The sequence below is a fragment of the Arachis duranensis genome, chromosome 3, assembly GCF_000817695.3.
Source record: "Arachis duranensis cultivar V14167 chromosome 3, aradu.V14167.gnm2.J7QH, whole genome shotgun sequence".
NCBI lineage: Eukaryota > Viridiplantae > Streptophyta > Magnoliopsida > Fabales > Fabaceae > Arachis > Arachis duranensis.
This window is the reverse complement of record NC_029774.3, coordinates 120,611,918-120,625,703: the sequence shown is the minus strand read 5'-3', so window position 1 is coordinate 120,625,703 and position 13,786 is coordinate 120,611,918. Positions and strand designations below refer to the sequence as shown.

Here is a 13,786-nt window from a genome sequence, read left to right as displayed (position 1 = left end):
AATTAAGTCATAGTAATAAATTGTATTAAATGAATTAAAATAATTAAATCAGAAAACATTCTCCGGAGCATGTAAGTGTAGACATCTGATTTTTATATAATAGAAAAGATTAGCCTCAAAATCAAGCCAAGCGATATCTCGGCCTTTGTCTCAGAAATCCCCAAAATTGCTTTTCTTTCATCTCCTTACATTCTTTCTACACTTGATTATGCTCTTCTCTTTCCACACCCCAAAGCCAAACTTTTCCCAACTCTAACCCTAACCCTAATTAATCATTCTCCCCTTCTCCTTCAATCCTCCACCATCGATCACCGATTCCAGCTCTGCAACCGCACGCGGAGTTGTTCGTGATTCTCTCATTCGAGAGTTTCGATCGCAGAGGCTCGTCCAAATCCGAGTTCGCAGTTTCGCCTCCTTCACGTTCTTCTCCGAGTTGGGTCGGTTGTCGAAGCGCGACCGTCGAAAATTGTTGCTGTTCTTCCTGCTATCGATTCGACGATTGCATCGCTCAGCTCCTAACTGTCGTTGTGCCGGTGCCACGGTGGTTTCTGTTTCCATAGAGGGCTTCGACGGAGATTCTTCTCTTGGATTGGTCGTATTCGGAATACTCTGATTTGTGATGGTTTTCATTGAGAGCAGCTGCAACGGAATCTGAATTAGCTGAGATTCTGAATGCATAACGGAATTTTGTGAAGAAGTTCAAGATTCCGCGTTGATTTTTGCTGGCAGAAGAGAATTCTAGTAGTGTTCGTGCTCTCATCCTCAGCCTCAGCCTCAGCCTCTGCCTTGTGGGTTCGATTTGATCGATCTTAACCCTAGTAATTTGCGAGTGGAGGACAAAAACAGAGAAAAGAAGAAAAAAGAAATAGAGCTTTGGATATAGTATTGTACTGTTTTTGTTTTGATTTATTTAATATCAAGGGCCATTCTAGTTTTGGAATTTCATAGGCCCTTTTAATTCATCGTTTATTTTTGTTATCATTGATCGTAATCTTTTTTTTTTTCAAATAGAAAGAATAAATATACGATGGCGGTGTATTATAAATTTAAGAGTACAAGAGATTATGATTCAATTCCCATGGACGGTCCTTTCATCTCTGTTGGAACATTGAAAGAAAAAATATTTGAATCCAAGCATTTAGGCAGGGGTACTGATTTTGTTCTCGTGGTAACCAACGCCCAGACCAATGAAGGTTGGTTCTGAGACTTTTTAATTAAAACTATTGTTATTCTCATTCAGATAGCTGTTTGGGTGGCGATACCATGAGTTTGGGGGGTTAATTGTAAAATTAAAATATGGAATTATTGCATTCTCTTTGCCTTTGAGAAGGGGCTTTCGTGGTTAAACTCTCAGTGTTTATCATGTTCCTCTCAAAGTAAACATTTTTGCTAGTCTTGGCTTTCAGGAGTTCATGGTGTTGAAGTTGGGTTTGATGTTTTATTTTCATGCACTGACAGTGTTGTTTTACACTGATGTCCAACAAAAATCAGGGAATTGTTGTGTTGTGATTGACAGTTAAATAGGTAATTCTCGTGAATTCTATTGGTTAATAAATATATAAGATTACACTGTCAGTACATGAGAATCACTTTATGATGAAATTCTTGCTTTTTGTAGTGTTTTTTATTTGACTAACATTGGCCTCCACCTCTGCAAAAATCAAAGGAAAGACAACGAGAGAATAGGAAATCCTCAAAGTTAAAATGCTTAGAATGTAGGCCAGGGTGTTGAGAATTTGAGTTCCAGTGAGGTTGTAAGCTAGTTGTAGGAATTACAAGTGCCCAAACCTTGCAGGATTTGCAGCATGGTAGTTAATATATATAATTGCCTTGATGAATGGCATATTCAGTGTTTTATAGCTGCTCTGTCTCTTTGGAATTTCAGAATATCTTGATGAAGCAATGCTGATTCCTAAAAATACCTCATTGTTAATTCGTCGGGTTCCTGGTCGGCCACGTTTACCAATTGTTACTGAACTAGAGTATTATCTCTAACCTTTAATCTTATTACTGTTGTTGGTTTTTGGACTATTGTCATGCATCATGCATGTTGGTTCTTGAAATGGGTAGTCATGGGCTTGCTATTCTCATCTTGATACTTCACGTTGTAGTCACACAGTTTTCCCAAGAAACTACCCTTTTGATTTGTGAGCAAAATTCTGCGTTGAGTTGCTACTTTCCTTGGCTTTTGCAGGCAAAAAAAGGTGGACTTTACGGCTATGGAAGCCGAACCTGAAAACAGCAGCTTACCAGCTGAAGATGCATCTGCTGTAAAATATAAGTCCCTTTTTGCTTTCCATGTGTTTTATTTGAATAAACAATTCCGCTTCATTCCTATTTTATTTACCTTCTCATAACATGACAGCCAGAAGATTCAGATTGGGATGAATTTGGAAATGATTTGTATGAGATTCCTGATGTACCACCCATTCAATCAAGCAACTTAATTCCTGAAGCTCCTCCAACCAACAAAGCTGATGAAGAAAGTAAGATAAAGGCTTTGATTGATACTCCTGCCTTGGATTGGCAACGGTGAGTAAACTATCCACTTACCTTCAGTTGTCTTTCTTTATTCTTGGAATCAGCATAAAAAGGGATGATGACTGTAAATATGAATATGAATTACTAATAAGTAACTTTGTATTCTTTTTCACCTGCAATAATATGGTCAATAATCTCTGGTGGAAGGGATTGCTCATTCTGGAATCAGCACCTGTACTAGAGGAGCAGTTGTTTCTTATTTACCATCATTCCTGCATAAGGATTTCTGCAGAAAATTTCATTTCACATACCAAATGTGCTTTGTTTTGGTGAAATCATTGTCACTCTAGACTTCGCGATATCTAAAGTTTCCTTTTGGCATGCAGTCAAGGATCGGACTTTGGTGCTGGTAGAGGTTTTGGAAGAGGTATGGGTGGACGGATGGGGGGTGGTCGTGGTTTTGGTGAGTCTCCTTTTCCTATTCTATACAAGTTTGAGTCACTGCCTGCTTTGAATACAGATTTTGATATTACTGTTCTAATGCTTATTCACTTACTGAGCAGGGATGGAGTGGAAAACACCTCCCCAAGGCTATGTATGTCACAGGTGCAAGGTTCCTGGTATTTCCTAGACTCTTATTATTATCAGGCAGAAAAAGGGGCTTTAAATCTGCTTAAATTGCTGGATGGCATTGTCGGTTATGCTTAGCTTACTTATTAAACTTTTTTTGTAGGCCATTTTATTCAGCACTGCCCTACAAACGGTGATCCAAGTTATGACATCAAGAGAGTTAAACAACCTACTGGTATTCCGAGATCCATGCTGATGGTGAACTCACAAGGTTCCTATGCTCTACCAAATGGTTCAGTAGCTGTATTGAAGCCAAATGAGTGAGTACGTGTTGGTTCTTCGTCTCCATTCTGTCATATGTAGGACTAATATTGTATTTCCCACCTAATCCTGCTAAACAGGGCTGCTTTTGAGAAAGAAATAGAAGGTTTACCTTCCACCACACGTTCTGTTGGGGATCTACCACCTGAGCTCCACTGCCCCTTGTGCAATGATGTGATGAAAGATGCTGTGCTGACAAGCAAGTGCTGTTTTAAAAGCTTTTGTGACAAATGTAGGTTTCTTTGTCTTCCTGAAGAAGTCCTGGTTCTTAGAATTTGAGTAAATACTTACGTTTTTAAGCTTATAATTCTTCATTAAGCAAGTAAAGAATGCTTTAGATGATATAATCTCTCCTCAGCATTTCTTCCCGATGTACAAACATCTCAGATGAAGTTTTGTAAATATAATTCTGAAAATTCTTTTCAGGTATTAGGGACTATATTATCTCCAAGTCCATGTGCATATGTGGTGCAACAAATATTCTTGCAGATGATCTTTTACCAAATAAGACCCTAAGAGATACTATTAATCGTATATTGGAGTCAGGCAATAGCAGTGCTGAAAACGCTGGGAGCACCTTTCAAGTTCAAGGTTATTGAAACTATTTATCATGTGACTCTCACGTGGACTTTATTTGGTTAAAAATTTATTGAAACTAACATGCAAATTGCAATTGTTTTCTCCTCCTTTCCAGATATGGAGTCTGCTCGTTGTCCACAACTGAAGCTTCCATCTCCAACCTCATCGGCTGCATCTAAGGGAGAACCAAAGGTTTCACATGTTCATGAAGGAATGACAAATGTACTGGAAACTGTTGATGATAAAAAAACAGTTTCTGCTCCAGCTCCATTGCAAACATCAGAGCAAGTGAAGCCCAGAATGCCTGATGTAAGTGAAGCTACACATGAGTCGATGAGTGTAAAGGAACCAGCCTCACAAGGGAGTGCTCAGTTGGTTGAGGAGGAAGTCCAGCAAAAAATGGTTCCTGCCGAGGCAGGTAATGTAGATTGCTTATGACATCGTGTGTAAGACATGTAATAATTTATTTTCTTTGATGACAATCTCATTTGTAGTTTCAACTTTCAACTTTGCAGGAAAGAAGAAAAAAAGGAAGAAAGTCCATTTGCCTGCAAATGGTAAATCTACTCTCCTGCATTCGAATCTATATATTTATGTTCAAATCTGGACATGTATCTGTAACTTTTCCTTTATATTAAACTTTGCAAACCGGATTGCTGCTTGAACATTCGGAGGAGGAGTACAATACAGAGGTCCTTTTTTTTTTTTACCTCTATTTATGTTAATTGTAACAATGTCAAATTATTTTTATCTCTTGCAGATTTTCAGTGGAAAACCCCACACGACCTTGGGGCTGAGAGCTACATGATGCCAATGGGCCCAGCACCTGGTTACAATTCATACTGGAATGGCATGCAACCTTGTATGGAAGGATTTATGGGACCATATGGTGGCCCGATGCAAATGATGGGTTATGGCCTGGGCCCCTTGGACATGCCATTTGCAGGTGGTCTGCCTCATGATCCATTTGGCATGCAGGGTTACATGATGCCTGTTGTTCCACCTCATAGGTATGTACCTCTTTTGATTATCAAAATTTGCCTTGCATATTTAGATAATTACTATTTTAGAAAGCTAAATTATTGTTTAGGGATCTTGCTGCTGAGTATGGCATGGGGATGAATGTTCCACCTCCAGTTATGAGTAGAGAGGAGTTTGAAGCTCGGAAAGCTGATCGTTGGAGAAAGCGTGAAAATGAGAAACGGATTGATAGGTAAAACAGAATTACTCCTGGATGGCGATCCATTTGATTATATATATATAATCAATTGACACCAGTGTCGATCTAAGTAAATATTCACTGTTCAACTTTTTATTCGTGTAATTTTTTAAAAACTCAACCATTGGATTAGAAACTTATATATTATTGGATCGAAAAATATATATCCTATAAATAGTTATGAGCGCCACCCAATTTGTCGACTTCTCTAAAAATGATGGAAAAAGAATAGACTCTTTAACAAGAGAAAAAATCTTCTATGATGAATTCAATAATGGTTGGAACTCTCAAAATGAAGGGGAAAAAACCTAAGCAATGAAATTTCTAAACAGGGCGGAAGTTCTAGATAAGGGATTTATGCCATTAGATATATTCCAAAAAATGAATTAGATTATGCAATGAAGAGACAAATAGTTATGATCACTGTAACTTTATTTAAACTGACACCTATGTCATCCCATAAATATATATGGAATTTAAACTTTACAGTGAAATATCTGTTACCACCGAGTTAATAACTGTTTTAGACATGATTGGTCGTCTATGTGATCTTTTGCATATTTCTTCTGTATTTTGACTCTGTTTTGTTTACGATTTAACATAATTTTACTTTCTAATAGTTATGATTTGTAGCGGGTACAGCTATCCGTTTTCCTGGGTTAACAATGGACAAGGGTCGCATGTTAATCTTAGCAAAAGCTTTGGTTTACAAGATAATCTATTCTTTATTGACGACGTCTAATGAATTTTTTGTTGCCAAATTTTCCAATGTTATTGTGGTTCTTGTTGCTTGTAATTTTATGTGGGTTATTTTCGAGGTATTTCTGTTTTGTTTATCATTGTTAATGAGTTTGTTTCTTTAATGAAATAGGGATTTCTCCAAAGATCGAGATTTTGGTAGGGAAGCGAGCAGTATTGGGGATGTTCCTATGAAATAAAAAACTGTATGTGCTTTTTGTTCTCTTATTTTGCCTTTATTTATCTGTTGACATGTATGCATCATTTACCTTTCTAGATTTTTCCCACTAAATTTTGTTAGAAACTTGAACCTTGAGCTTGAACAGTAATTGCTTTAGATGATGCCATTCAGTGTTTTGGCTTCTTAAATGATGATAGTAGTCTTTAGCAGTTAGTCTTGCTTGTTTTACAGAGTACTATTCTTGTTAGTCATAAATGGTTGAGGGAGAAGTGCCCACTCAGAACCATATATCTCTAATCAACAGCCACCGGTTGGTTTAAAGTTGATTAAAAGGGAATTGGTATAACTAGATTAGAGTTGCATTGCTGCACTTGGATGGTAACAGTAATGTGATTAAATTTATATGCTCTCTCTGGGTTCAGAGTCTCTTTAGCGATCATCTATGGACTATTGTTTTTCGATATTCTTTGACCCATGATACCTTTAGATTTATGCCTTTTATCCTGGTTGTAAGGGTTCTGTTCATAATTGTTGTCCACTAATGGGGGCAGGGTATAGTGATTAAAATTTAATTTTTGTCTATATGGTTTTAATAACTAATACATGGTCTGTACTGCATTATTTATTTTTCGAACATAAAACAAACAAACTTGGGTCAGTATATTGTTAGGCTGTTTTGTGGCAGTTAAATGTTTTTTTTGCCATTCTTGTCATGTCATAGATCTGCCTTTTGAGAGGTAAACTTCTAGTCTATATTATGCAGGGTCTAGAAGTTGTAACAAGGGTAACAAGGATGAGTGTGCCACCTTGTGCGCCAACAAAAACAAACACAAACTGCTCAAACTATGTGTTCTAAAATGATGTGTTTTGAGCGAAAAAGAATATCATGTGCGTTGAAACTAGTGTGTTACTCATGTTTCACTTGCTTGATTCCTTTAAGTTCCAAGATGGAGTTAGTTAATATAAGCTGTTGGAATGAATAATTCTAACCTATCATGAGTTAGCTGCTTGAAATGTACAAAATGTGTAGCAATGCTGGCAAAGATCGATTTTTGAATGACTAGAATGCACAATAGTGCTTTTAAAATGTTTAAACCTTATGCGCATGAAGTGGCTTTTGGAAAATGAATATGAAAGGGAGCTTTTAATGCTGTCCTCCAAGTCACTCTTAAGCTATCTTCCTTAATTGAATTTATTTGGGTGACCATATTTCTGTCCTGTGTTAGTGGTCCTTAATATATAGAAAGAAAACGTGATTGGTGTGGCTATGTTGCTTACATATTATTATTTGTAATATTATTGTCATTGAAAATTATAATGGAATATTGTGGTGTCAAGAGGAATGTCAAAAAATAATAATAATAATTAAAAAAACTAAAACCGAACATGTTTCAAACTAATTTTTGTTTTTTTTTAATGCAGAAATCACTTCCAGCACCTCCAAGTAGTGAGTACCACCATCCCCAATCCCATCGTCACCGTGGGGAACGTGGGGCACCTGATCGGTCTCCATGTGAGGTGGAGCCGCCAAGTCCTATCAAGAGAAAAGCTGACTACCATGTGGATTGGGAACGGGAATGGGGATGGAAATGTGAACGTGATCATGATCATGATCGAGAAAGAGGCCATCACCACCATCGCCACCACCGGTCAGAATCCTCTTCCCGGATGTCATCTGAACCACCAAAACCTCCTCAACTGCACCATCATCTGCAGCTGCAGACCGCAAGCAGAAGGCCAGTGTTCTCTCCCGCATAAGCAGCTTCCCCGCTGAGGAAGAAATGACCAAGAAGAGGAAGATATCTGCCTTTCCCACAACTGAAGCTGCTTCAGCTGGTCCCCTGCCACATCTTCAGCACATCTCCAGGCCGCATCTCAGCTGCTTCGATGGCGATTCATTTTATTTTATATATATGTATATAATATCAATTGACACCAGTGTCGATCTAAGTAAATATTCACTGTTCAACTTTTTATTCGTGTAATTTTTGAAAAAATCAACCATTGGATTAGAAACTTATATATTATAGATCATCTTAAAAATATTTTTTGTCAATCTAAAATCATTTGTTATATCTTTTATGCACTTAAAAATAATGTAATATGTTTGTTCAAAATATACTTATTACATGTTTGTTAATGTTTGATTTTGGTAAAATATGTAATAGATTATCTTTATTATTTGTTAGTGTGATCCAATAGTTGGATCGAAAAATATATATCCTATAAATAGTTATGATAAAAAAAAATATATATTCTGTTGTTGCTTGTTTTGGGTTGAGAATTGTAACACTACTTGGGTAAGAGGCAGGGGTAAGGTGGTTTCTTTGTTCCGGGTATGCGAGTAAGATCTAAGGGTTGAGGCGTTGTTTAATTTGCTTCGTGTTTAGTGTTCTGTCCTGGGCTAGCTACCAGATAGGTCGGGTTTGCCTTTATAACTGACAGATGAAACTCATCAGTTATAGGGTAGGTATACATCATATGCATATGTGTGTTTTGTTTGATTGTGCACTAATTAGATTTGTCTATGTGATTATTATGTTTACCTACTATATTTGTTACCTGCTGTATCATACTTGTGTTTCTTTGTCTGTATTACTTGTTTATGCACCGGTGTTTTGGAGGGTTGGAGGAAGCAGAAAGTTAAGGGTTAAGTTAGAAATTGATTCAGGACTTGAAAACATTAGACAGTTATTTACTTTCTGGTTTAGTTTATTTTCCTTAAGTTTAATTCTGAGTGTCGGAGTTTTAGGAATACCTCTGATTTTTCCGAGACCTTATATATTATCTATACGGATACTTTTATCATATTGAGAACTCCCGATTCTCATTCCATACATATATTGTTATTTTCAGACGCAAGAAGCGAGACACTGCATAGAGCATTCTGGAGACTCTTGAAAGCGAAGAACTATCATGGGACTTGGTGTTTGTATTTGGTTTATGTTTATATATGTGTATAGATTCTCCATCTTGTATATATTATGTTTTGTCCCTTTTAGAGGTTGACTTGGAGAAACAAAATTTATATTTATTTGTTGGTTTATTTTCGGGGTTATATATATATTCTACCCAACCTTTACTTCGCAAGTCGAGTTTAGAGCTTGCTTGTGTATTTATCTTTTGAAATTCTGTTTATATACTTGTCTCTTTAGTTTTCTGTATAAGCCTTCTATCTAATCGCTTTTTGAGTGTGACGCGCTTTCGATCTTGTTTTGTTCAACTTTTTTTCCAAGGCTTCTAGTTAAACTAGGTGTTACAGAGTGAGTAATGAAGCTTACCTCAACAGTCAGTTCTTCCATCACGGTGCCGTCAATTGCTCCATCGGAACCAACTTCTTCCTCCAAGTGAAGCATCGTCAACGAATTTTTGGAGGGAGAAAATTAGAATTTTCTGTAATTCCAAAGAGTGAAAGAGGGCTTTTATGTTATCAGGATTGAATCTTCTCTTTTTAGTACAATTGTTAGGGGTCGGGTTGGATGGTCCATTAATCTGTCCATCCAAATTGACATTTAACTGACACATCATTAACTTAACGTGTTACATATTCATGGTTAGTTGGCTCTAGAGAAAAATTATTAACAGAGGGGCTAACTTGTCTAACGGAATTAAAAGACATAGGCCGGAAAGAAATTTTTTTTCTCTAGGGCCTCGTTGTCTTTTGATGTTATTGTCAGGAGTCATGTAAAATTTTTTCTCAATTTTTTTATTTTAAAATAAATAAAAAAATAATTTAAATTTTTTAAGAATTTTAATTTTAATTTTTTTATTTTCAAATCAGACAAAAAATATCTAATTTTAAAATTAATTCTCACACCAATTTAACTTAACATGTTAAATGTTAAAAATATTTTTATTTAAATAAGTAGATATTTAATAAAATCATTTTGTTAATGACAAAATTATAAAAAAAATTTAACTCATGTAAAAGTTATTTCAAACTAAAGAATTAAATTATATTCTATTAGTATATTAAAGTCATTCTAAATTATGGAATTAAATTTTAAATAAAAATTAATTCTTTTTTTTACAAAAAAAAATAAAATTCTTTTTTTACACTCAAATACTTTTCAAACAAACTCAAAGTTAACCATTTTCAAAAAGATATGTTTTGAATAACTAATTTAATTTAAAAATAATTAAATTATCTAAATCATGGTTCTAAAAATCAAACCCGACCAACCTGTAAAATAGATTTATTAGTAATGCTATATGTCTGTTTGATGCGTTTGCAAGTACATAACATGCTAGTTACTACTTTATGTGCTAACTGCCCATTGCTTTTTGTTCCAACACCAAACTAGAATTAAACTTGAAATTTTGAAATTTGTTTGGTGTCATTGGCAGCAGTATATACATTGTTTTTTATGTGAATTGATCAAATGCTTATTCATGTGTCTTTAACATCAATGACCATAGACATAGCCACTTGTTCTTCGATGTTTTTAGCAATGCACTTTATTTTTCAATCAAGCACTGCTTTGGACAAGAAAACTATGTACATGTGGTCATTTCTTATTCTCTCAACATGAATATGTGTATGCTTTCACTGTGACTTTGATTTTTGTCTTTTGTGCAAATTTTTTCAAACTCTTTCAACTTCCAAGGCAAAGTTGCAATAATCAATTTCTTCGACTAAATCTCCATAGTGGTCCCCCAGATTCAACCCGTGCACCAATTTAGTCCCTGAAATTCCAATTGCACTGTTTATGTCCCCCAGATTGCGATTTCGTCACCATAATGGTCCTTCGGAGAATTTTCGGCGTGAGTCAGCGACGGCGTTGCTTATGTGGCAGAGCCACTGCCACGTTGGACATTCGGAACGACGTCGTTTCATGGGGAAAAACGATTGAAAGCCTACACGTCGCCGTTTTGATCACAGTGAGTGTAGTAGTAACTTGGATGTGGGTTTGGCATTCGTTACGTCTTCTCCTCCATATTTTCCCACCTCTCTCAACGCTTGGTCTCCTCCTCCATAATCAGTAGCGACGGGCAAGGGCACTGCTGCCTGGCTTCTTAACATTGCTGTACTGAACTTGGGGGAAGGTTCGTGGTTCACCATTGAAGCAACGACTGAAGAACCGTTTAAGCTAGCTTCAAGGTACAAATTTTATATTATTTTTTTTTAATTTTTTGGATCATGTTTTATTCCTGATATGGCCGATTGTTAAAGTTACTTGAACAAGATGCATGTAGTTTGTGTTAGAATCCACTGCTTGTTAGGGTTTTAGTGTTTTCCTTCTTCAAACCAGTAATGCATGCTCTGTTTCTTGTGAAAAGAACAGGGGTAATCTCTGGTGGTGTGTAATATCTAAGTTATTTGTTGTTTTTGTGTTGCATGAGTGGTAAATTTTAAGCATTTCCTCTGTTATGTTGCAGATGAACGCCGAATTGTTAGACATAATGTTTCATCATGGGAGAAATTTTGAGAGGGGTAAGGATGGGAGATGGACATACACACCTGACAATAAGCATTGTTTAGGTGATCTGGATGTGGACAGGTTAGATGTATTTTACCTGAGAAATTACTTCAAAGAGCTAGGCTATGAGACCATGAAGGAGGTTTGGTGGCAGGTCCCTGGGATGAGCCTGGAAGTAGGTTTGAGGCGTTTAGACTCTGATAATGAGTTGAGAGAGCTGTGTTCTCATGGTGGAAAGAACAATGGGGTAGTGGATGTTTACATTGAACATGGCATTTCAGAACCTGAAATAGTACAAGGAGAGGATGTTGTTGTGCATGTTGATGACCAGGTGAGGGATCTTGGAGAGCAAGCCAAGTCAAATGCCAGGATGGTGAAAGACCCCCCTGTCAAACCTACCACCGAGAAGGACCTTCCTAGGAGTTTAAGCATGGTAACATACAAGCCCCAAGCTAAAGAGGCGTTACTGAAGATGAGCAATGTGAATTCTAACATGGAGTCCCAGCCTAAGACTAAGTCAAAGTCTAAGCCTAAGACAGTTTCCAAACCCAAACCCATGGCCAGACAGAACAATGTAACTAGGACTAGGAGATATTGTCTAAGGTCTGTAGGAAAAGATATTTCAAAAGCAAAGGAAAATGCTAGTGATCATGTTCTTTTATCCTCTGATTCAGACTCTCATGATAGCTACGTCTACGAGAGTGTTGAGGACGAGGCCTATAAGCCACAAGAGCCGGATGATAGCTCAGATGAATCGGGCATTGGATATACTGTTCCTTCACAGAAGAAGAAAGTCAAGAAACCCAATGCAAGGAAGAAGGTCCAGGCTGAGAGTGGAAAGGAAAAAGGGAAGGCCAAGGTCTGTGTTGATGATGATGGATTTGTGGAAGACGTTTCTGATGAAGATGTGGACATCGGATTTGTGGGGGGAGGTCTAAAGGGGGATAACCATGACGCTTTTGATCCGGGGTCAGAATCGGATGGTGGCAATTCGTGGCACTCTTTGGAGATGAAAACACCACCTAATTCAGAGGATGAGCTGGTTGGAGAAGAAAGTTCAGAGGAGGTATTTCTGGTGTTTAGACAGGGTGCTAGGTTCGGGGAACTACATTTAGAAGTCGGGATGAAGTTCAATACTAAGTGGGAGTTCAAGGAGGCAGTAAGGGAGTTCACTATACAAGAAGGGAGACGGATGAGGTTTAGGAAGAACGATGGTAAAAGGGTGAGGGCAGTATGTAAGGTGAAGGATTGCAAGTGGGTTGTCTACGCATCAAGGGACCACGAAGACAGTTGCTGGCAAGTTAAGACTTTCTTCAATGACCATACTTGTCCACGAGAGGATAAGAACAGGGCAGCAAATAGAAATTGGGTTGCAGGTAAGTTGGTAAAAAAACTAAGGAAATATCCCAATTTTAGGAACTGTGAGGCTACAACATATTTCAAGACGAAATATGACTTGTCGCTTAATAGGAACTCTATATCACGGGCACTGTGTGATGCTAGAAATATAGTCTATGGGGATGCCAAGGAGCAATATGCTATGCTTAGGGACTATGGTGAAACACTATTGAAAACAAACCCGGGATCAACTGTTCAGATTTGCACAAAGCCACAGCCTAGTGGTGAGGTCATATTTGAGAGGATGTATGTCTGCTTGAGTGGCTGCAAGTCAGGTTTCAAGGCTGGCTGTCGTTCGTTAATTGGACTTGATGAGGCTTTTCTAAAAATTGTTTTCGGGGGACAAATTCTATCGGCTGTTGGACAAGATGCTAATCATCATGTCTATGTTATTGCCTGGGCAGTTCTGGAAGTGGAGAACTTTGAGAATTGGAAGTGGTTTCTAGAGTTGCTACATGAGGATCTTGGAGACTACAAGACCCATGGGTGGAATTTCATCTCTGATATGCAAAAGGTAATTTCTTAATCCTTACTCTCACATAAGTTTAAATGTGTAAACTGTGTTAGCTTGATGTAGTGCATATAGTGCAGTATACTGCCATATTGTGATGATACCTAATATATAATTGTTTGATACAATTGTGAAGATACCTTTGTGGTATACTATTATTTGATATAATTGTGATGATACCTTTGTTTTATACTATTGTTTGGTATAATTGTTTGATATAATTGTTTAGTGCATAAAGTGCAGTATACTATACCTCTGTGGTGTGCTGTTAGGGTCTGCTGCTATACTGTCAATACTGCTCTGATCTAATTGTTTGATTACATACTATACCTCTATGGTGTGCTGTTAGGTACTATTATGGTGATTGA

At 37.2% G+C, this 13,786-nt stretch overlaps 1 non-coding gene across 1 annotated transcript; it reads left to right on the top strand.

The window, feature by feature from the left end:
• Window positions 1-831: 831 nt before the first annotated feature.
• LOC107480762 (E3 ubiquitin ligase PQT3-like) lies at window positions 832-8,154 on the top strand. Its single transcript, XR_008007060.1, has 15 exons — window positions 832-1,193; window positions 1,886-1,982; window positions 2,195-2,270; window positions 2,366-2,532; window positions 2,868-2,944; window positions 3,045-3,101; window positions 3,215-3,371; window positions 3,453-3,604; window positions 3,799-3,963; window positions 4,067-4,369; window positions 4,467-4,508; window positions 4,712-4,961; window positions 5,042-5,164; window positions 6,042-6,114; window positions 7,512-8,154. It is a non-coding gene; the product is annotated as an E3 ubiquitin ligase PQT3-like (transcript).
• Window positions 8,155-13,786: the final 5,632 nt, after the last annotated feature.